Consider the following 25,005-nt stretch of genomic DNA (forward strand, 5'->3'; position numbering starts at 1 on the left):
CATAGTGGAGACTCAGTCCTGTTCTTCCACACACACCAAAAGAGGTTTGATAATGTAGTTCACTTAGAATGAGAACAAGGACACACTTACCAGGAAATCATTTCAATGGGCTAAAGAAAAGTCTAGCCCCCAAATACTGCCAAACACATCACATGAAAAAACAAATAGAAAAAAGGACATTTTTAAAATTCCAGTGCTATGAGATAGCAGTAGCAGGTAGACAGTCAGAAGGTTTTGTTAGTCAAGCTGCAGAGCAGAAGCTGTTTTGCACAAGCGAGCACACCACCAATAGGTCAGCTCACCCACACCTCTGGTTTCAGAAGAGAGGTTTATCTCCATTCTATCAAAACATTAAAATTAAGTTAGGGAGCAAATTTGTTCTAGCCCACTTGTCTCTCCCCCTTCCAGAGGAGAGGAGCACCATCATAGATGATTATCAGCACTTCCCCAAAGACCAACCACATCCCCCTCAGTTGTCCGAGACCCAATACCTGGTGTGCTGCAGGACAGCCCTGAGAATCTGGCTCAGCTTTATTGTAAAAAAAAAAAAAAATGGTTATTGAGTTGTGAGACAATTCGTAAGGTAAAGCCAAGCAAGACAGAAATGCAGACAGAAATGAAACTGTTGAGATAGTACCAGTCAGTGACTCAAGAGAAAAACACTGACACAAGAAGCTATAAAGCCCTAAGAAAAAAATGGAGAATCAGAGACAGCAATTCAAAAAGAATAATCAAGGATCAGCTTGACTGAAGGAACAGTAGAGGCCAGCCCTTTCCCACCTGACGAACTGGCAATTAACCCACCACCCACTACATCTCTGCATCTGCAATGGAGAACACATTGATGTTCTGCTAGCCTGGTAGCACTTTTGTCCTAGCTGACTACTATATGCATTAGTCAATAAATTAGCACTGTGTACTCTTAAATTGCATATGTCCTGCTTGCACAGTCTCTCTGCACACAGTCAGAGATGCCCAAACAGAAGTGACCCACTACAGGGAGGGTTACAGAGTCTCTCAGTCTGCAGAAGCAATTTGCTAGCACATTAAAATGATAAGCATCACAACTAGACACTTCCATGTGGCTGCAAAGAACCACCATAGACCGACACTCCTTATTTTATTCAGGGCTTGACAACAGAGGCAGGCAACATGCTGATACAGACACATGAAGGCAAGTTGGTTCATTCTACCTTTCTGAACAGCATGCCAACAGCAGTATAATCTTTCTCTGAATATCCAATATGTATCTGAAAATGATATCTCGAAAGCACAGTAAAAGGGGCTCAAGAGAAAGAAAAAGACCGAGTGACAGCGTTGCTGCTGCTGCTGCCATTGCTGCTGCTTACTCTGACTGGTGATATGAAAAGAAAAAGCACACACAGATGACAGCTGCTTTAGAGCCAAGACTGTCAGATCAGCTCTCTATTTTCCACAAAGCAGCAATACATCTAAATTTCTGTGCATCTGAGAGAGCACTTTCCAAAACCTCCACTAGTAGCTTGCCAATCCTTAGGTACCTCTTTAGGTCATGACCCACAAAGTTAATCTATATCTAGTAGGATCAGACTGCAAGCGAAATCAGCAGTACTAATGCAACCACTTCAGGATGCAGCCTACCTGATTGCCCAGCTGTCTTTTTCACAGAGCCTCCACATTTTCATTTCCCGTGTCACAAAAACTTAGAAGTTTTAAAAGAACATAAAGCTTGTGCACCTGTTTATAATACCAGAATATGGACAAACTAAAAGTCAACGTACTCTGTTTTTTGTCTGGGTGCTGAAAGGAAGGACGGAAGTAACATAACAGGCAGCTATTAAGGAAGAGAGTTGATAAAGGGAACCACAGCAAACACTGTGAGACCATTTAAATTAAAACTCATACTGAAGTCCCGTGACACCACTGAGACTTTAACACAAGCTGAAATGGGGTGTAGGTGAGACTGTATTGCAATTCTGAAGAAATCACAGAATACAGCAAAGTTACCTTTAGCTGAGTGAAAAGGGAGGAATAAAATGAAATAGAAATTATTTCCTCTTTTTTTTCCGCATGTATTGAAAACCTGTACTGAAATTGCAACTGCATCCTCTCTCATTTGGGTAGGCAAAGAGTGAAGGATTTTTAGCACTCACTCCCAGTGGACTTCATTCTTTTGCACATGACATTCTGCCAATGTGATGCTCACTGGGACTGAATATGTCAAAGACATTAGCAAAAGCAGAATAAAATGCTGCACTTCTTAAAAATCTGTAAACAACTTTTGGATATGAACAAAAACATCCCTGTTAACGGGACCTTCATGTCCATATCTGGGGAGAGAATTCAGTACTATGCATCCCTGAATCCCTAAGTTCACTGCATCTCTTACATCAGAAAACACAAATGACTCGAGTTTCTTTTGGTCTCAAGTACCCATTCCTATATGACCACATTTCTTTGTAACAGCTGAAAGGAAAAAGATTATAACTGTATAATATATTTATTACTGGATGTAAACAATCATATTGTATGTGAGAATTAAAACCAGACTCTTTTTGGATAGGACTCACCTCTGTCTCCTCCTCTATACTCTGTTGTTTACTGAGATTTTGCTCCTTTCTGCATCTTCTCTCTAACCCTAGACAAACGAGACTCAAGACCCAGTTTCAGACCTTAAAAATTATCTGTCTCAATCACTTCAGGTATCTTCTTCCACTCAGTTTACCTGTGCTGCTTTATCACTTTTCTTCCCTTTTCAAGACCAAAGCCCAACTTCCCCTGGTCTCCATTCCTGATGCTTATCACTCCTCTGCCTCCAATGTATCATAGAATCATAGAATGTCCTGAGTTGCAAGGGACCCACAGGGATCATCAAGTCCAACTCCTGTCCCTGCATAGGACAACCCCAAAATTCACACCATGTGTCTGAGGGCACTGTCCAAATGCTTCTGGAATATTGTCAGGCTTGGTGCCGTGACTACCTCCCGGGGGAGCCTGTTCCAGTGCTCCACCACCCTCTGGGTGAAGAACCTTTTCCTAATATCCAACCTAAAGCTCCCCTGGCATATCCTCCTGCCGTTCCCTTGGGTTCTATCATTGGTCGCCAGGGAGAAGAGATCAGCGCCTGCCCCTCCTCTTCCCCTCGTGAGGAAGCTGTAGACCGTGATGAGGTCTCCCCTCGGTCTCCTCTAGGCTGAACAGACCAAGTGACTTCAGCCACTCCTCATACAGCTTCCCCTCTAAACTCTTCACCATCTTCGTGGCTCTCCTCTGGACACTCTCTAGTAGCTTTGTATCCTTTTTGTACTGTGGGGCCCAGAACTGCACACAGTACTCAACATGAGGCTGCACCAGTGCAGAGTAGAGCGGGACAATCACCTCCCTTGACGGGCTAGCAATACGGTGCTTGATGCACCCCAGGACATGGTTGGCCCTCTTGGCTGCCACGGCACACTGTTGGCTCATGTTCAACTTGCCGTCGACCAGAACCCCCAGATCCCTCTCCGTGGGGCTGCTCTCCAGCCTCTCGTTCCCCAGTCTGTATGTACATCCAGGGTTGCCATGTCCCAGGTGCAAAATACGGCACTTGCCCTTGTTAAACTTCATACAGTTGATGATTGCCATCTCTCTAATTTGTCCAGATCTCTCTGCAGGGCCTCTCTGCCCTCGAGAGTGGCAACAGGTCCTCCCAATTTTGTGTCATCGCCAAACTTAGATGGCAAACCTTCAAGTCCTGCATCCAAGTCATTTATGAAGACATTAAAGAGCACTGGCCCTAAGATGGATCCCTGCCGAACCCCGCTAGTGACTGGTCACCAGCCCGATGTAACCCCATTTACTACAACCCTTTGAGCCTGACCCATCAGCCAATTGCTCACCCATTGCATTATGTGTTTATCCAGCTGCATGCTGGACATTTTGTCCAGGAGGATACTGTGAGAGACGGTATCGAAAGCGTTACTGAAATCCAAAAAGATGACATCTACTGGCTTCCCTTGGTCAACTAGGTATGTAACCTTGCCATAGAAAGAAATTCAGTTTAAGCGGGACTTTCCCCTTGTGAACCTGTGCTGGCTGGGACCAATGACTGTGTTGTCTTTCAGGTGTTTTTTCAATAACTCCCAGAATAATCTTCTCCCTAATTTTGCCAGGCACAGAGGTGAGACTGACAGGCCTGTAATTACCAGGGTCATCCCTGTTGCCCTTCTTGAAGACTAGGACGTTTGCCAGCTTCCAGTCAACTGGGACCTCTCCAGATTCCCAAGAGCATTGAAAAATCATTGAGAGAGGTCTTGCTATGACATCAGCCAGCTCTTTAAGTACCCTCGGATGAATCCCATCGGGCCCCATTGACTTATAGGGATCCAGCTGGAGCAGCAAATCCCGCACAAGTTCAGGGCTGGTTGGGAGTTTATCATTCTCACAGTCATGGTTCTCTAGCCCAGGGCTCTGGGAGTTACAGCCCCCAGAGTTACAGTAGTTACAACCCAAAGGGAACGATGACCACGGAGATATGGAAAACCCATCAGGTCAGAAGGAGTCAAGACAAAAGAAAGCAAGCAACTGGAAGAAAAGGACTGAACTGCCTCAAATGCTTTCAGATGGACAATCAGAAGAGCCAAAAAGTGGACACAGGGACAAGACATGGAAGCCCAGAGATTGTATCAGGTCTATACTACTGTTCCAATGTAATGGAAACATTTCTTCTTGAATTTTTGGTTCTGCTTCCACTTGATAGCATGCCATATACAGTCATTAAAAGCTGAGTGGATTTTTATAGCTGCTATTAGAATTGAATTTTACGTTTCTCCAAAAAGATTCCCTGTTTAGTAAATTAAATTTCAAAGGCAAAAATAATCACTCACTGCCATGTACATTCCCTTATTTTCACTATAAATAAATTAAACAAAAAGAAAGTTTTTATCTGATAATCAATATCCACCAAATTCTGAACTTCAGCTTCAAGCCAAAAGCTAATAATAATATTTGGATTAGTGACACACAGCAACATGTCCCTGTTCTCCCTGGGTCCCAGGGCCTAAGCATTTGCATGCATCACTAATGCACTGAATTGCTGATCCAGATCAACCAAGCTTTCAAATGCACTGTCTCATTGATAACCTCTATAAAACACAACCATAGCTCAGAAATGCTGATCCATACTAATGCACTTACTTCTCAGTACTTCACTATACAGTCCAATAAAAATATTAATGCACTAGAAGTGCTGATGCAGCCCCATTAGAGCAAGATGTCCTCACCATACAAGCATCCCAGTTTTCTTCCCTGTGAGCTATGCTTTCAGTAAATGTTGGGCTGGAGCATCTGAAGGAGGAGAAAATATTACGCAGTTCTGTCCTCATCAGTCAGACAAGGTTACGGTGATTCAGAAATGATGATGTACTTCTTGCCAAAGAGGCAGGGTGAGAGAAACAGGAAAAAAGTATCCTGGCAGATGAAGGAGAGAAGGGACAACATACGTTGAGGTAACTATGCTCTAGGATAGAAACAATTTTCTTCTGCTTTAATTTGGTTGCACATGGCAGGTGGTAGGCCCTACAGGCGATTCCCCAGGTGTGTCAGGAAGCAACTTGGTGGTTTGGGGAAGATGGTGAACTACTACTGACTCCAACTGGTGTAACACACATTGGCCCACCTATTCCTCTCCTGTCACAAAAGTTCCATAGATTTGGGAACAGAAGTTTCTCATCATATAATCTAGAACACTGTTTTAACCACCAGTGGGGATCCAGAGCCCAGGATGCTAAACTACAAACATGGCTCTTACAAGATGGGCTTTATATAGCTTCACAAATATTAGGAATTGCACATTAGGAAAAGTACCCCAGAAGGACATTATATGTCCTGTTGTGATGACATGATGTGGGGGAAGAATGACTGTGGTAAACCTGATCAGCTTTTTTTAAAATCTGAAACTCTCCATTTGAAGAATGAATGACTTGAAATAGGCAATTCCCCTGTTTCCACTTCCAAAGACACTGTTTATTCACCACCTTGAAAGGTGATGTCAAAGCCAAATGCAACTGTCAATGTCCTAGTTCTGTTTAATGGCATGCTTGTGATCTCTGGATGTATACATTCGCAAATAAAACGTATTTTATTAATCAAATAAACATGAGGGTTAATCTAAACAAGCAAATTGCTTCTAGAAAGTGTCATTAAGGTAAGTAAACTGGACACAGTGAGGTAGTCATCTCTAAAGACTTCATATATTCTAACCAAGATCTGTACTGAAAAAAAAGGCAAAGGATATCTGAAAGAAGCTCAAGAAGCTAAAGCAGCTCTTTGTGGTTTAAAATACACCAGTAGAAACTGGGTTGTAGGATTTTTCTACACAAAGGCAAAAATGAATGTAAAATATTGTTTTAGTGTAAACAGGTAGATACCCAAAAGGAGGCTTCACACAACAGCACAATGTAATCTATGGCCAGAATAAAGTACATCTTACATACGTTTAGAAGATGTCAAAACTGCAAAGTGAAACTCCTTAAGGTCAGGAGATGAAAAACATTTGATTTACAAAACAGTTTGTAATTAAATTACCACAGTTTAGTCAGCTTGGTTTCCTAAGATGATGAGGCTTATGCGGTGATCACGCTATCTACCTGTCCATCCATGTATCTCTTTTTTCCTCCTCCTCAGCAATTTCTAAATCCATTCACTTTCTGAGCTTTCTGTCTGTCAAATTCAGAAAGCAAGCATAGATGTTTCTAAGACAATAAAGCTCCTCTAAGTTTTGTAAATACATACAGCTGTGAAGATGAGAGAAAGTCATACCTGTGGTGGCACTGAAGGAACAGAAGGAAAAACAGCCATTAGTCAATCTTTTTGGCAGCAACTAATCAGTCTGTGCACATAATGTGGATAGCCAAAAGGCATGCATTTAGCTCCGAATTTTATCGGATGTGGTTTCCTGAGACAGGGCAGAGCCTTCTGCTACCCTCCAGCCCGGTTCTCACACACACAACCCACCCTCTTGACAGTCGGGCAGGCACTGCATGGAGATTTACTTAGCATATATGAAATCACTCCAAACTTTTATTTGCTGAATCACTAATGCTCAGAAATCATATAACTGCAGACAGTATAAAACATCAACTATTGGTTGTAAGAATAAATGACTGGGCTCCTAAATATTTTAAGCTTTTAGATCCATTTTCACAAAGTCACCTGCATGTGTACTGGGTGTCCCTGGCGAGGTGCTGGCAGTGGCGGGGCACAGAGCAGCCACTCTGAGGAGAGGCTGGGGCTGCTCCGCACCGGACACGGCCAGTTCCAGGCAGTTCCAGCTGGCTCCGTGATGGACCCACCGCAGGGCACAGCTGAGCCCAGCAGCCAAGGTGCTGGCACCTCTGGCAAAACAAATTTAAGAAAGGGCAGAAAACAGCACATGGGCAGAGGAGGGGGGAACAAAAGGAGCGGGAAACAGCAGATGGAGCACCAAGGCTGGAGGAGGAGCTCCATGGCGGAGCAGAAATTCCAGGCAGCCTGGGGAGGACCTGCGCTGAAGCAGATTTTCCTGATAGAACCTGCAGCCTGTGGAAAGCTCATGCTGGAGCAGAGGAAAAACGTGCGAAAGAAGGAGTGGCAGAGAGAAACCACTGTGTACTGACCGTGCTCTCCCCATCGCCCCCGTGTGCTGCCTGGCAGGGAGGGGCTGGAGTCTGGACTGAAGTTTGGCCTGGGAGAGTGGGGAGGAAAGGTGTTTTAGCGTTTGCCTTTTTGTTTCTCAGTACCTGAATCTATTTTAATTGGCACTAAATTAATTTTCCACAAGTCGAGCCTGTTTCGCCCACAACAGTAACTGATAAGCAATCTCCCTGACTTTACCTCAACCCACAAGCATTCCTGTTCCCATTCTTCCTATTTTCTTGCCCTCTCCTACTGAGGAGGCGGCTGTTAGACAAGGTCAACCCACCACACTCTCTCTCACCCCAAATCCATTAATTTTTATGAAAATATGCACATCATATTGACTCTAGAATAGCCAAACCCCAAGTCTGAGTATGTAGGTGACTCACGTAACATACAGGAACACAGCCTTCATAGGAGTTTGTAATGCAAAACTGTCTTCATTGCAACAAAACAGTCTTTGTGCCATTATTCAGCAAATAATCAACAGACTTTTTTCTAACTGCCTGGATGCCTGTGGCACACTGAGAACCCAGCCCCCTATCTAGTATTATCTTGAATTTTCAGGTAGTAGAGAAAAGAAAAGTTAAGGAAGAAAGAAAACCGCAGAGTAATCCTTATGTTAAAAAAAAAGTTACTGAAATGAATCTAATGAATCTTGAGTATGGATTAAACTGATAATGGAGATTTAGGGGCTTTCTGCTGTTAGGTGGAATATGCCTGAAGACCAGTAGGTGGTCATTTATATTTCCAAAACATATTAGTGTTTCTCACAATACCAATTCCCACAAGCAGGAATCAATGGTAACAAGTAGAATAAACTCTGAATACAGGATACCTACATGCATACATGTTTATTTACCACACCCTTTCTGTTTGTCTACAACACTGACAATTCACTTTTAAATTAATTCAGAAGAATCGCCACAAAATTTACAAGCCACCAAAGTCCCAAATTATACTATTTTTTGAGCATGCAAGGCAACACAGCCTGCAGTTTGGCCTTCCATCTAAGGGTGCCAATTAAACTCATCAGATTGGATTCAGAAAAATCATTAAGACAACTTTCAATTTTAGAGACCTTTGGAAAAAGTAAGAGTTCTTTTTAATCCAGATTCGATGACGGATAACTACTGTAACACTTTACCAAGAACTACCACATTACCACACCAGCACTAGAGAACACTGGATCAAAAATTATCTAATAACTACCAACATGTTCTAATATCCAACTTGGGCTTCTTATATGAAATAAAATTTAGTAAATTACTCCGAATTTATTCATCTACTTCACCTTTTAATGCACAGAGGGTTTTGTTGCTATCACTATACAAATTTGCACATCACTTTTTAGCATGTGTCTGTACCTGCTGACCAAGGAGAAAACCCTCTCCTGAAAACAGAAGAAACTAGTTCTGCACAGAATTGTTGCCTTACATTTAGGAAAAGCTCAGACAGGCAGAGCTGAGAAAAACACATAGTGGAGTAAACACTAAGGCCACCACAGCAGGCACAACTTACGGGCAATCTGTCCTTCTATGAATCCATTCCTGTCCGTGGAACACAATTAAATTTGATTTTACTTGACAGTGCTCCACTGAAACTTCAGAGTAATGCATTTCAAAATGCATTTATGGAACAAGTTAAGTATCTTTATAGCTGTTCATACAAATTCTTTTCCTATGTAGGTTGTCATTGAACAGATAAAGTTGGGGGCAGATCTGTAATTACTAGAAACAAGTATATTTTACTCAGCTGAATTTAATGGAGTTTCTATTGAAACTGATTTATTGAGATTACAATTCGTTTCATTGACTGGATAAAGACTGGCAGAATGACACCTGTATTTTTACTTTTTTGATGCATTCTACAAAATGTTAAAAACACAGCTATATAATCAGAGAAGGGCAGAAGAAAACTTTAATGTCACTCTTTATTCTCCGGTAATAATGCCACACAGAGAGATACACAGGATTCTGTTGGAAAGACAGGAATGGAAATGGACTGTGTTCCTGGAGTATACTCATCATTAAGACTTTCTTCTGAATGCTCCCACAAGCACAATTCCTCACTTACAGTCCAGTAGTTCCTTTCAAAGGAAAGCCTTAGAGTATTTTATAAGGAAAAGTAAAATTTGTAGCTCACATATGAGAATCGGTACTGATACCATAAAAAAAAAAAAAGGGGCAAAAAACAACCCTAAAAATCCTAAGCTAAAAATAAGCATTGTCACTCTGTAAGCCGAAAGCATTTTCAGACTCCAAGTAAATGGTGAAGCTGAAGAATTCAAGTAGAAAAGGCATGGAAGAGAACGTCTACAAAATAAACACACTGTCCTTTCTCGAACTTAGAGCTTCTTTACCTAATAACATCTGTTGATTTCACTGTGAATTGCATACTCTGGTCAGGAAGTTACTTTTCAATTCCAGACTGACTGCTTATGCCCTCTGCAAGACCTCTGGTCTGTCAGGCAAACAATAAATGTCTTGGGGAATAGAGAAACTGATAAAGGCCAAAATGATAGTTTTCTGTAAAAGGCCAATGTGGTATTTAGCCTTACATATTTAGAAAGGTATACAGTAGCATGAGTAACAACTTTAACTAAACAAAATTTGCTTTATTAAACTATGTCTGCCCTATCAAGTTGACTTCTGGCAGAGAATGTCAGCAGCAGCAAGATCAGAGGAACTGATGCTGAAAAGTTTTACAAAGCTAGCATGCACAGGACAGGACTTTTTCTAGTACCAAAGCAGAAAACATTAAAATCCCATAGACTTTAACATACTAGGAGCATGCCTCTGGCTATGCTGTTTTGGAAAATTTCAGTCTCAACAGTTCAGACACTTCCCAGAAGGAGGTTAGAGAAAAATACATTGGTTTGCTCATGTTTAAAAACAAAAGAAAAACGCAGTTTCTTTACGGAGCTCTAGATTTACAGTGTGGAAGTGCAACTTGGCAAGGGAATAGCTCTCCAAGAGTAACAACTCATAAGCCATTAGAAAAACTGGAGCCGAGTCCTCCTTAGCAAAGATATTCAAGCTTGTTGCAGCTCACTTTGCTGAAGACTCCATTCACCTTGAGCAGGCTGCAGCCAGGGCTGCAGGGGCCAGCCAAGGTTTTTCTACAAATGCAGATTCCTCACTCAGCCTCAGCATCAAAAGCTCATAAACAGTTTCTTGTTTCTCCCCAGGCTCTGGCAGGGTGGAGAAAAAAAACGTAAGGTATAAAGGTGTAAACAATGGCACAAGAAGGTGGTCAGTGTAGAAAGCAGAGAAGCATCCAAGTTCATGAAGATGAGAGAAAGAGACATTTTTACATGCTAAAAAAAGCCCTGGACCTCCAAAGCCTGGAATGGAATCTAAAATTCGAATCTCAACTTTTCAGAAATACCTTTCCTGTTAGTAAATAGCTATATAACATATTTGAAAATCTATGTCTTATTCCTATTTCCATTAAAAACACCAACCTACTATTATTTCAGTTACTCGCTGATGGGTGAACATGAAGCGTCTTCCTTACATGACAGGATTGCCATTATTATAGCACGTAAGTACTAAATCTTTACCATATGTCATTTAACACAGAAATGCCAAACTAATGCTACATAGGTTACTCCAATTCTGGTGTTTTCTAATTTTAAAGTACTTTGCAGTTTTATTTAGATTCTTTTGGGATTTTTTTTTTGGCACATAAATACACATGGATATTGTTGGTACTTATGCACAGTTTTATGATGACAATGAAAGCATCCTGTTTGTGTTTATTCTGAGACAGGGAATATTCACAAAAAAAATGGTGTCATTCCAATTCAAAGGGTAGGAAATGAACCAACTGAAGAATTGAAGTGTAACCCAGTGGTCAAACCAAAACTATGGGACTCAGAAGATCTTAGAGTTTGTGGTGGGTTGACCCTGGCTGGATGCCAGGTGCCCACCAAAGCCACTCTATCACTCCTCCTCCTCAACTGGACAGGGGAGAGAATATAACTAAAGGCTCATGGGTTGATATAAGGACAGGGAAGGATCATTCACCAATTACTGTCACAGGCAAAACAGACCTGACTCGAGGAAATTAGCTTAATTTATTACCAATCAAGTCAGAGTAGGGTAATGAGAAATAAAACCAAATCTTAAAACACCTTCCCCCCACCCCTCCCTTCTTCCCAGGCTTAACTTTAGTCTTGAATTCTCTACCTCCTTCCCCGAGTGGTGCAGGGGGATGGGGAATGGGGGTTGCAGTCAGTTGATCAGACGCTGTCTCTGCCGCTCCTTCCTCCTCAGGGGGAGGACTCCTCACACTCTTCCCCTGCTCCAGCGTGGTGTCTCTCCCACAGGAGACAGTCCTCCACAAACTTCTCCATTGTGAGTCCTTCCCACAGGCTGCAGTTCTTCATGAACTGCTCCAGCGCGGGTCCCTTCCATGGGGTGCAGTCCTTCAGGAACAGACTGCTCCAGTGTGGGTCCCCCACGGGGTCACAAGTCCTGCCAGCAAACCTGCTCCAGCACGGGCTCCGCTCTCCACAGGCCCACAGGTCCTGCCAGGAGCCTGCTCCAATGAGGGCTTCCCATGGGGAAAACAGCCTCCATCAGGCATCCACCTGCTCTGGCATGGGGTCCTCCATGGGCTGCAGGTGGGTATCTGCTCCACCATTAACCTCCATGGGCTGCAGGGGAACAGCCTGCCTCACCATGGCCTTCACCATGGGCTGCAGGGGAATCTCTGCTCTGGCGCCTGGAGCATCTCCTCCCCCTCCTTCACTGACCTTGGTGTCCGTGGAGTTGTTTTTCTAACATATTCTCACTCCTCTCTTTGGCTGAAGTCATGCAGGTTTTTTTTCCCCCCCTTCTTAAATACGTTACCACAGAGGTGCTACCACCGTCACTGATGGGCTGGGCCTTGGCCAGTGGTGGGTCCGTCTTGGAGCCGGCTGGCATTGGCTCTGTCAGACATAGGGGAAGCTTCTAGCAGCTTCTCACAGAAGCCACCCCTGTAGCCCCCCGTAACCAAAACCTTGCCACACAAACCCAATAGTGTTTTTCCTTAAGTATTTACAAAATGGGAAAACTGGCTACCTCTGACTTATCTCCAGCTCATCTGCTGGTGTCTGGCACCCAATTCCTCAAGCATGCCAGCCACATCTACTCAAGCACTTACAGTTTTTACACCATCTTTTTAGTGAAAGACGTAGCTGCTGAAAGCTTTACAAGCAGGAGGTGTGAAACAGTAACAATGTCACATTCTGAAATTGCTCTTTATGCATTAGTTTAAAAAAAATTATATAATCAATTCACTAACTTTTAGAGAAACTTGAAGTGCAAGTTCCCTTTAACATGCTTCCAATCCTGCGGCAGCTCTTAGCAGTTCTAAGTACTTTTATGGTTCCACATGTGTGTATGAACACTTGCAAGTACACTGACAATTCAACCCTTGAATGTACCTATGCAGCTACTGACTAATATTTTATAATGTAGACATTGTTTATTTTGAAATAGAGAGGGTGGATTAAATGTTGTTCATATCTTATGTGTTCAAACAAGCATGCTTTAACAAAGATCTTCAAAACAGAGTACATAATATTCAAAGGAATATAAATTATTAAAGTGGTTCAGTTACAACCACATTTTTGAAAACATGTAGTGTGCTTAAATTATGCCCTCGTAGTCTCTGTATTGGTATATAAATACAGCTGACTTGGTTTTCAAATGGAATCAACATCCCAAAGCTCACACCAAAACCTCTGGTTTTACAGCAGTTCATTTACTATGGAAAGACACCTACAGTTGACTAACGGCCAAGTTTCTGAGAAGAAATATTACTTACTGTTGAAGGACAGGAGAGATTCCCCGGTTTTTTGGTGTCTCCCAATGAACAATGTTAACCAGGACAAATTTGGAAACTGAATCAATAGTGGTTTGATCCAGAGAGCTTGAGATCACAACTGGAACCACAAAGAAATACCTGAGCTCTAGGTAGGAAGTCAGTAAAGCAGAGTGCCCACTGCCAATCCAGTTAGGCAGTTGGTTGAAAATGTATGGACAAAATCCACTTTTCCTGTAAAGTCCTCTACCCTGAAACATGGATATCTATCAGCATGGAAAAAGCCTCGTGACTCTTTCTCCCCTATATATAAAGTGAGTTTAAAGAGAAGACAGACAATAGTCCTTTGCCATAAATAGTTGTCATCAGAAAGGACAAGGGTCTTCTCTGTATCATCAAGAAGACCTTAACTGCTGCCCTGCATACACAGCAATTTCAGTAAAAGCAAAACTATATTCCAGATGTCAAATAAGATTGTACTTTGCTCGGTTTTATGCCATGATAGCAAACTTGCTTAGACAAGAAGAATCCTTGAAATCACTAATGAGGGAACCTAGAGCTATAAGACAAGTCTAGACCAAACTCACTGGTCCTCTCCTCTTCCCTCCCTCCCTTCAAACAGCTTTATTAAGGCATGGCCCAGTGGTCTAGGTCAATTACTGGGAAAAGACCAGGGCACAATATATCAATTGAATGACTTTCTACCTCATTAAAGGTGAAAATAAAAGGAATTTGAGCAACAGCAGCCGCTTGTGTGTTTGCTGATGGGATTTGAGATTTGCTATTGATTTTCCAAGTGGAGGCACTTAGCTCTCCTTACTTTACTGAAAGGACATTTTGCCATTAAAATGAATGACACAAAAAAATCCACCCCTACAAAGCTCAGCCATAGTTGAAGTTTCAGGGGATATGTAATTACCTGGTATTAAAACTCCTCCCTTATTTACTACTCCTTTTACAGGGCTTTCCTTAACAATTTTGCTTTTATCGATATGGAAATATTAGGCAGAGAACAAGGTCCATGTGACTTCCAAGCTGGAAGGTACTCTAGCACTTCAAAGACAACTAAACCACTAAATAAAGTTCTCAAACTGTTGTTCTAGTATCTTAATTCCTGACCTGCCCCAGTTAAGTATGGGATAATGAATATGAAATATAACCCCATTAATTGAGTTACTTAAGTTAAGAGCCCATATGCTGAAATAAACAAATACATAGGGGGAAACACACATGTTAGAAACAATAAGAGGTAGCCCTAAAGCAGATATAGGCAAGTAAGTCAGAATTTGAGGAAGAAAATGCAGAAAGATCCAGAAACTCTTATTTCCCTTGCCAGAAGCACTGGGCCTTATAGATCTTCCTCTCTGGCTCAGACATACAATTGGTCTAACAAAGTTCCCTCTGAAAAACAGAGACAGCATTTTTGTCTTCATGATCTCTGTTTCCATAAAGTCAAACTATTTCCTTGCAGAGCTGCCTCCTTCAATTCAGGACCTGCATATTCCTTAACTGAAGAAAACAGTAGAAGTGCACAGCATGATACCATCAGTCCTGTACTGCATATGAGCCCACCAGCCAAACTGCTGGTCCAAACTGTTCATCAGGAGTACTTGAAAACCTCTACAGAGCAAAACCTCACTCTGCTGGAACATCCTGCAGTATTTTTCATTTCTATTTATTTTTAGTTCCCTGTTAATTAATTTAAAATAATACTTTTGCTCTGTTTCTATTCAATTAATTACAGTATGAAGTTTCTGGCACAAAACAGCATGCTCAAACATGAGCTTAGTAACAGATAAAATAGCACTCTTTCAGGCACTACTTTGTCGCAGACCTCATTAATGAAGACAAATCCAAACAACATCTACACTTTTTCTTTAAATGGCTAAGACAATTGCAATCTTAAGAGAAAACATAATATGAAAGGCAACCGCTGAGCAGAAATATGTCTGGCTCAATGGGACCCGTCAGCTATCTTAGGCAGAAACAGGACGCTTCCTTGGAGCCCTTGGCACTCTCAGGAACACCGCACACATTTCTCTGGCTTGGCTTCCTTTGCCACTACAGAGCTAATTGTAAAAAGAGGTCAAATGATTTTTGTGGTATTTCAAATTCAGAGCAAAAGCTAGTACATGTCGTTAATCAAGTAAATTGCTAATGCCTCATTCTGCAAAGTAAATTGCTTAAGTTATATCTCTTTTTCTGTAGGTCTGGTTAAGGACACAGAAGACAAATGGGTTTTCATCGTTAAAAAAGTGAAAAAATATATTTTTTCATAATTCATGTGTGGCATTAGGATGATGGGTTGGATGCTTGGTGGCTTTTTAAAAGGTCACGCATAGAAGGGCATGCACCTAATCCACTACCCTATAAGCTATCCTAATTCTGAAGTTCAGTTTACAGCAAATGTAGCTCACACAACACACAATTATCTGAATCCCTAGGAATAAAATCACCAACCAAAATCCATGAAGAGACATCAATTGTTGAAACACCTTTCAAAGCACAGTGTAGAAGACATGGCAAAATGCCTTCGCATGCGGCTGAGATTTCCAAAATGGATGAAGGGAACTAAGCGTCCAAATGTTACTGACATTCTGTAGGAGCTGCACACTTTTCATTTTCTTGAGATTAGTCGACAAGGTTGGATTTAAAACAACAGCATAGGAGAAAGCCACATTTTTTCACATGTAAGATAGCTAAGATACTAAGATAACTGAAGCGTGGAAATTTTCTCACTGATCCGTACACTAAACTGTGTTTCTTGACCATGGACATGCTTTAGTCTTTCCCAGACATACATCACAGCAGACAATAGCAAATTTCAACCTCCAAACATACCTTGATTTACTATTCTAAATTGGCTGCTGGAGGCTCCTTACCTTGAGTGATCCAGAGTATTGAAGGAAGCCAGTCAGTCTTATCCTACTTTAAACAGCATTTATACATTTTCAGATACAATTTGGAATCACAGAACCCCTTCAACCTTCTCCCAGTACTAAATCCAAAGGATACCTGTACATAGCAACTTATTCAATCAAAGAGTTAACATAGACCGACCACTTTGTATACAGGGAATTCCACTTCTTCAGCAGCTGGAAAGGTAAAATGTATATCTGCTTGCTAAAACAGTTCAACAAAATGGATAACAACCTGGTTTGCATCTGAAGAGCTACATGGATTTGAAGAGTTGACTGTACTTTCAAATAAAAAGAAACTGGAGCAAGAAAGACCTCTTTTCCCCTCATGTCAGACTTTATTAAAGAGAGATGTCTGTAAGAGCAACTCACTTTCTCCCTGGGTCTGCAGCAGCCTTTCTTGCCCCCTAAGAGTATCGGAATAGTGCACTTTCTCCAAAACAGCCGAGGAATTCGCCAAGAGCAGGTGCTGAGCACTGCATGAGCTGTCTATCGCTACCCTGAGCACCAGTGAAGTCAACAGGCTAATGTTACAAGACTAAACGTCATTTTCTTGTCTAATTTAATCTTTATGTCAGCCTCCCTGCTTCCTTCTCTCTATTTCTTTGCTCATCTGCTGCCTCCTCTCCCATATGTAGTAAGTACACCATTAAAATAACAAGGCATAGGCTCCATGACCATTCCCAGCTCTTTGCTTTTAAGCCTGTCCCATCTCTGGACCATCTCTACTTGCTGTCTCAGCAGAAAATAAACTCTATTGATAGCATCCAGCACAAAAGGATGAAGCAACTGAATGGAATTTTAGTTGCCATCAAATATTTGTAAAGTGATGGAGAGACAAACTAAGGCCGTCATAAATACATGATCCTTATTGCTCCTGATGTGTCTTACAGTGAGCAGAAGGAAGCACATCCTAAGTACGAAGAACTTCATAGGCTAAGATATTATAAAATAAGTCTTAAAATGTATCAGTTTGCAAGCCTCTTTGGATAGAAACACACACTTACTTTACAAAGTCACGTCTACCTAACATTCGTAGCCTGATGTGACACTATCTGCAGATCTCCAGCCACTAACACCATAAAAATAAGTAATTACAGTAATAATACAGAGGTTTTTGGAACAGCAGGGAGGGAATAAGCTGAGATAGATGTGCAGGAAGAGCGCTAGAACATTCTGCAGCAAAGACTCAGCCACCTGCTGACTGCATAACAGAGAAACCTCTTCAGAGGCAAATACAGTCAGAAAGCCAGTAAGTGCAAGTTCAGTTAAAGAGAAGTTTTTCTGCCTTCTACAGACCTGTAAATATTGCTTTCATTACTATCCTAACCACTACCTACATACACAGGCAGGAACCCTTCAATTTACAAACATCTGCAAGAGACAGTGCATAAAATCTAATAGGAACATATGTTCAGACCTTGAAATAGCCTGAGCAGTTCCTCTTCATGACAGCAGTGATAGGCACATCCAACTAACAGCTTCCCTACTGCTAAGGACATCGGTCCCCATCACTGTCAGAGACAAATCATATCCAAGCAGATTAGAAAGGAGCTGCTTAGCTGGTGCGAATGCACAGAGGCCCAGCTCAGTTTGCATCTTAGGCTCTATAAACCAGGAAAAACACATCAGCAATAAGAGAAAGGACTGAATGAAGGAGACAAACAGAGACAAGGAGGGAGGGAGAGATGTATACCACATTCACAGGTTTTATATTGAGTTAATGCTGCTCTTAGCTGGCTTACAGAGGCAGCCGCACCTGAGCCTTGCTTCCCTCCTCACAAGACAGCACTTCAAGGTGTCCAGAAATATTTGTCAGGTACCAGAGATGAGATGGATTTTATGGAGCTTTGAAGGGAGGTTGAGAGGGCAGGAGGAAATGAGGTGCTAATGCTGATCATAACAAAAACCACTGGAGCCAGCCATAATGGGACAGTGGGAGCGTGTCTGAAGTGAAAATGAAGGCGTTAAAGGATGTACCACACTATATCAATGTCAGAGACTTACTAGTGCCTCTGAGCAACTCAGAAATAGAAATGTGGCATGATTGCTCATGCATGGCTTTTTGTGGTTATGGCAGCTATCTGCACCCTCTCAAAAATTATAAAGCAAAAGCTTTCATATTAATGAGACAATTGTGTGGCAAGGTTGTGGGAAGTACAATCAGAAGACAGAGATGCACTTTGTAACAAAGACATTCTCTTACTTACCAACTTTGTTTCCCATTTTCACTTAATATATTCTAATCGGAGGGAATGAAGCTAATGAAAAGTTTAGGAGCTGTTGTTAACACGGCATTTCCCAAGCCTCAAATAACTCGGCCCTCTTCAGCAATACAGAACCAAGATGTAGACTCTCCTTTCTCCCACCACTTGTTTTTAAGTGCCCCATCACCTGTATTTATACACAGGTCCACAATCACTCCCCCTTTGGACAGGGGGCTAAGGAGAGATTAAAGAGGCAAAATAACACCCTTAAAACATTCCAAGTAAGTAAAATGGCTGTTTTGTAATAGCTTGGCCAGTGATTATTCTTCACTGGGTAACTTTTATTTCTGTTTAGACTAGTCTATCATTTTTATTATGCTGAACTGATTAATGGGGCGAAACCTCACCTGTGTCCTGTCTGCCAGGCAATAGAGGACCTGACCTGACAGATCTGCACCAGACTGAGCCCCTCTGCACTTTTGAAGAACTTCGAACAATACCTTGTAACTAGCATCCTAGTACCCTAAAGATGAGTTTCTAACAGCCCGTTCTCGTAAAACACAGCACGGCATAGCACAGGAACTGGCACATCCAAAGCCGTTGAGATCTGGAAGAGAACTGAACTTCAGCACCCTGAGCAGGAGCTGTGGCCACCGAGCCCCTGGGTGAAAGCGGGTGGTGTTGGACTTCTCTGATGGGTGTGTTCCCAGAACACCTGTCAGATGCAGTTTGAGATGTGCCTAGACTATAGATTTTGATAACTGTAAGCTATGAAGTAGGCTATGAAGTATAAAATACTTCAGGAAGTATAAAATATTGGTTTCATCTCTGTATTTCTAATACATGTTTCATCATTACATCAACCTTTTATTCCCTCCATGAACTGCCCTTAATGTAATAAACTGCGCCTCAAAAATCTGTCCAGGTAGATACTCTAGCTTACTGATTAATGACACTTGTACAACTGGTGGCATGTGGAATCTTAATAAAATCTGAAAAATGTTTATTTTGCTAATTCTAAGGTGAAGAAGTATTTAAACAGGTCTTTTTTTTCAGGACTACACATTTCCATGCATTAAAATTACTTCAATGCAATTGTCAGGCCCAGCCTTTGTAGTCACTGAGAGCTACACTTGTTTATTGTGTCTGAATAAATTTGACACAAGAGCACTCTCGGGCACTGCCATAAGGTTTAGGTATGCTTGGGTGGTGCAATCTGCATTTCTATATTTTGAAATATTTAGATTCATCAATAAAGCTAAAGGGCAGTGAATTAAAAATCAATACGAAGGCAGACTTCTTAAGGCAACAGAGAGGGAGTTCATGGAATACGTAATTGCTAGAATTCATTACAGACAGGTGCGGGTGATGAATTTTAAAAAGGACCCAGTGTTATCACTATGCAACTTCACATAAAATGGGTAGTAAAAAAAAAAAAAAAAAAAAAAAAAAAAAATCGCACTTTGCAGTATGAATTGACAGATACAAAGGTCATGAAGTAACTCCTCTGCCTTTTCAACCTTAAGTAAATTACTGCACAGTTGATTAGATAAATTACTGAGAGGAGCTGCAGGTCACCTTGATACGGCTCCATCGCTGTTAGAGGCGGTGTGCTGATACGCCACAGGAGGTAATGAGCTAATTCGATATGGCAAAGTCTGCATTAACAGTGTTGTTTCCTGTTACGTTCCTAACATAAGGAAGCTTGCAAAGCATTCCTCAGCCTACCCAAAACATAAGAGAGGGAAACAGTAAGTTTTTGTTTGCCTTGTAAGAGTAGTGACCTTGGACAACCTTCAGAAAAAAGTAACCATGTACAAGTCCAAGCATACCTGTGACATAATGGTGATGGAAAGAAATTCCTCAGACTTACGCTTTCAGAAGACAGAGAAAACTGAACAAGAACGAAATCATCTGCCAACACAGGCAGTGACAACCACATTTCATTTCAAATTAAAGCCCTCTTTTAATCTCATCTGAAAACCAGTGTCAGCACAACACTTGAAGACAACTTTAAACAGAAAATACTGCACTGCAGCTAGTTTAGGGAAATCTCATCCCAATTACTTATGGCATTCTGTAAAGCTGTTAGGATTTTTTTTATCCACCATCCCCTGTATGTGTGTCGGCTGGTGCCTTGTTTAAAGAGAGAACTCCAAAGCAGCATCTACAAAAGTACAAAAATTTTAAAGAAATCCCCAAATACTTCCCATAATACATTGATAGGATTGACTATACTAATACCTAAGCTAAGCTGCTTAACAAGGCTACCATGAACTAGATAATACCAGATACCTAATCAGATGGTAGCTGTTTTCTCCAGCTTTTTCCCTAACCAATCTGACCCTGGACACTTATTACTTTAAAACCCTGTCCAGTGCAGGGATACAGGGTTAGGACTACCCTCACTATCCCAACACCCTGTTCAGCAGGTTTTTTAGATTTCTTCTTTCTTGATTTGACAATTGTAAAACAAACCATTATTGGATCTTAATGACCTGTAAATCTCTGAAGGCAATGGAAAACCAGATAGCGCTTATAGAAGCTCTATAGTAAAATTTCATATGGTCTGACTGGTATATTGTACAGCCATCAGCAGAGGGAAGACCTCAGAGACTGAACAAAACTTGTAGAAATACAAATTTTAGGAATACTAGAGCTTGCTAACCAAATATGCAACTTCACAAAACCAGTCCTTTGCACTGGAAAACTGGTTTGCTGAAAAATACTAAATACCATTACTATCACCATCTAAGAAAAAATGAGCTGAAATACCTCATTACAGAGTTCCTTGCCCCAAAGATGTTTGTAGGCTTTTTTTTAGTGTGAACTAACCCAAAATGTTTCCTTGAACTTGGATTAAAACAATCACTAAACTGCATTTCCCTAACAGCATGTTGATTTACGTAAATTGAAGTATGGGCCCACATTTTCTAGCATAAACTGAATGGCCCAGAAGATTACATTTCCTACAATGCAATGCAGATCTTCCTCTGAGGGATCTGTACGATATATTACAGAAACTGCATAATTCTGAGTAATCCCTGGAGATGCAGTCCAGAAAAGCAGGCCAACCCAAAAGGGAGAACTGAAAACACATCATGTGTCTTAACTGCAACCCCCATCTTGTATGTAGCTTAAATACTAAACAGGCTCAAAATGAAACACTGCAGAGCCAATTAATAATATAAATTAAGCATATTCAACCTGAAAAGTGTTAAAATATTTTATTTCAATTAAAGAAAAGTCAAATGGAGTGTTTCGGAATTCCCACTATGTTAAAATGTCCTTTTTCACATTTTAGTACCAACCTGGAACAAGCCCAGATATTTAAATGCAGGCATTCCCACTGTGATGGAAACTTCAAATTTTGCCCAGCTCTAATAACAGTTAATTCCCTTCTTTAATTTCAAAGGCAACCCTGAAGTCGTGTAAGGAAAGTAATTTGCCCTTTTCCTGTGGTTTTTTTTTTTCCTTTGCTCAATTTTCTGAAATGTGAATGACTCCAGTGAAGTCTGGAAAGCTGCTGTTTAGGTGTTGTCAAATGTACATAGACACATCAAGGCACCAACAGACAGAAGTCAGCAGGTCACCTACAGAAGATCAAACCACATTAATGAGTCATATCAACATTGATCCATGTAAACAAATACTAACACTTACATGGAAAAATTATGATCAGATAGTTCCCCTGGACTGCAGAAGACAAATCTCAGTAAAACTATGACACTCAAATCCTTCTCTTCTGAACTGCCCGTGCACCACCACCCCTTGAGACATGCTTTTGTGTGTGCATTAGGTAGATCCTTCCCTTCTTGTCCCACGCATGTATGTGACTTTCTCTCGGGTACCAAATGACTTGGTATGTACAAACGTGCAACAGTGACACGCAGTCAAGTTCATGCAGCTAGTGAGCCAGCAGCAGCTGTAGGCAGATACCGCATGTGTGACAAGCTCAGATGATCCTAATGAAACATTCAAGTGCTGATTTTCGGGAGGAAAATAACACTACATATTTCTCATGGGCAAGCAAATAGAGATGCCAGCTCCCAAGCCAGCAACACATCTTTTCCACTCCCCACACTGCTAATGGCACAAGATCTTTCAGCATTAAATAGAAGTTCCTAAGAGCTAACCAGATTCCACCATGTCCAGAGGCAGCCTATGATTACTTCTACATCTGGAGACCAGAGAGCTTCTCCTAGTCTCTTTCACGATGATGCTCCTAAACATTACATTAAACCCTCTTTCTTGACCCCTGTTAGTTCTCACAGGTGTTTAAAGGTGATAAGCTTGATGCCACATTGACTAAAATACAAAGTTGTAATTTTCATAGCACAGGGAAAAACTGTAAAACTTTCAGCTGTGCACTGTTTAGACCCATGTTCTATAAAGCTTTCTATCCTCAGGAAGTCATGGCTTACTTGAAATCGCTACTCGGGGGGCTTTGGAGGTGATGTGGCATTTTAACCCTCCCCCCCTTGGTAGATACAGAAAAGGGATATGAAAGGGATGAAAGATAACTGTTGGCATCATAGCCCATTCCACAAATACCATCACAGGGTCACTCTAGGCCCATTCAGTTCTGCATGGTTATGCTACCTACATAATGCATAGGTAAATTTGGGAAGTTGAACAGGATTTGCCATCGTTTTGTGTATTTGGCACAACACAAGGCAAGATCATGTGAATGAAACAGGCCTTGCATCTGTTACCCATCCTCTCTTTCCAAGAATTCCCTCGCTAAACATCTATAATAACTGCCAGAACAAAAAGCAGACAAGATGACCCCATCACTACAACCACCAATCGAGCTTTCTTCCTCCATCTCTTAGGTGTACAAGCTCCAGTCATCCTTATTCCTGCATCCTTATCCCTGCCCACACTAGCATCAGCATGCTGAGTCAGCCACTATTGCACTACCTTATGTCAAACAGCACTGTGTAATACTAACCTGCGTGGGAAAGTTCAGCTTGATCCTAGCTGTTAACCAGATTATGCCCTGAAGTATTTATTGTGCTAAGGTTTGCACTTTTAAAGAGGTTTGCATCATCGGGGGACAGTGCCATTAATAGCCTGTCACACACTCAGCGGCTTAGGGAAAATTTTTCTTCTGGCTGAGGGAAGTTTCCCTTTGGGGATTTTAATGGCTGTGTGGCAGGCTCCTCGTTGCACATTTCCACTGACAAGCCCTGCTCAGAAAGCACCACAAGAAAGAGTATTGCCGCCCCCCCCCCTCCATTTACTCATGTATTATAACCTAACTGTGCTGCACTGACCACATTTATCTTTTGCGAAAAACCATCCAACCCAAAATGGTATCGCATGAGACATGAGAGGACTGGAGAAGCAACGAACTGAAATTGGAGGCAGTCAATTAGCAAGAGCCAACAGTGGCTCTTACTCTTTCCCTACCTTTTTGAAAAGCCTGGGGGAAAGGCATGACTCAGGCTGATAAAAACAGGAGCCACTCACCTTCGGGTTACCAGTTCAAACTAAATCCCAAGCCTAAAGCAGCAGAAAGTCTCTGTTATCCCCTGAAGGTTATTTGGCAGTTTATAAGAAACTTGCTAGAAATAAATCGTACTGTATGGAGCATTTATTTACTGCCAGCTAAACACCCCTTCAAAAGCAGCACTAATGCAAGGATAAAGCCCATGGGACCATCACACCATCATGGTCCAGCTATACCAAAGCTATCTCACCAGCAGAACAAGGAAAAAAACCCACCTCCTTCTGAAGGAGGTGGCATTGCCTTTAAGGACTGCTAAAAATTCCCTTTTTTTTCTTTTTACAAGTCTGACTTACAGCAGCTCCTGTATGGCTACTTTCTCACAGAAATACTTCTATTTTACAACACTCTTTCTCCTGTATAGCCTTACTCCAATGTATTTGTAGCCCCGACTCCCCCCAATACATAGTCATCGGACTTTTCTGGCAAATGGGTGGAAAAATGCATCTCTTGAAAACAACTGTGCCTTTATTGCATAGCAGGAAGTACAGTTAAATAACATGACAGCCACAAAAGGAGGTTTTCAGTGATAAGCACTTTTGATGCTGTAACAGCGATGCTAGTTACTGACAGGCACCTGAGGCAACACCTGAACACCACAGCTATCTCCCATATTTGAAGATCACTGAAAGGTCAGAGCCTCGGGGGTACAAATACAGATATGCACCCATGGACAGGAATCCCTGCCAAACCTTACTCTCACCTGTTTCTCGAGCACGACATTTATTGAACACAACAAAGGCAGTTGGTGATGCGCCCACTGCAGCAGGGTGCTGCACAACACGAGCTGGCGCTGGCCAGCAGACCCGGGCAACCCAACTGGAGCCAGACACTGCCCTCAGCACCATCCCACCGCATCCCAGCGGGGTGGGCAGAGCAGGCTGGGGGCACCAGCGGCTGCCATTGGACATCCCCAATG

The 25,005-nt window shown here is 41.8% G+C and overlaps 1 protein-coding gene across 23 annotated transcripts in view; it reads right to left on the reverse strand.

Annotated features, from left to right (window-relative positions):
- Positions 1–25,005, reverse strand: part of TSPAN4 (tetraspanin 4) — a 443,271-nt gene that overhangs the window by 125,455 nt on the left and 292,811 nt on the right. Inside the window, exon 1 of one of the 23 annotated variants that reach the window (XM_087745840.1) lies at positions 7,614–7,633. The exons of the other annotated variants lie outside the window; for them this stretch is intronic. The gene's annotated coding sequence lies outside the window, so the exon portion shown is untranslated. Of the gene's footprint in view, positions 1–7,613; positions 7,634–25,005 lie in introns of those variants that run through there. 23 annotated transcript variants of the gene reach the window in all.

Source organism: Nipponia nippon, unplaced genomic scaffold (genome assembly GCF_047370975.1).
Source record: "Nipponia nippon isolate SJK-2023a ecotype South Korea unplaced genomic scaffold, ASM4737097v1 scaffold_10, whole genome shotgun sequence".
Classification (NCBI taxonomy): Eukaryota; Metazoa; Chordata; class Aves; order Pelecaniformes; family Threskiornithidae; genus Nipponia; species Nipponia nippon.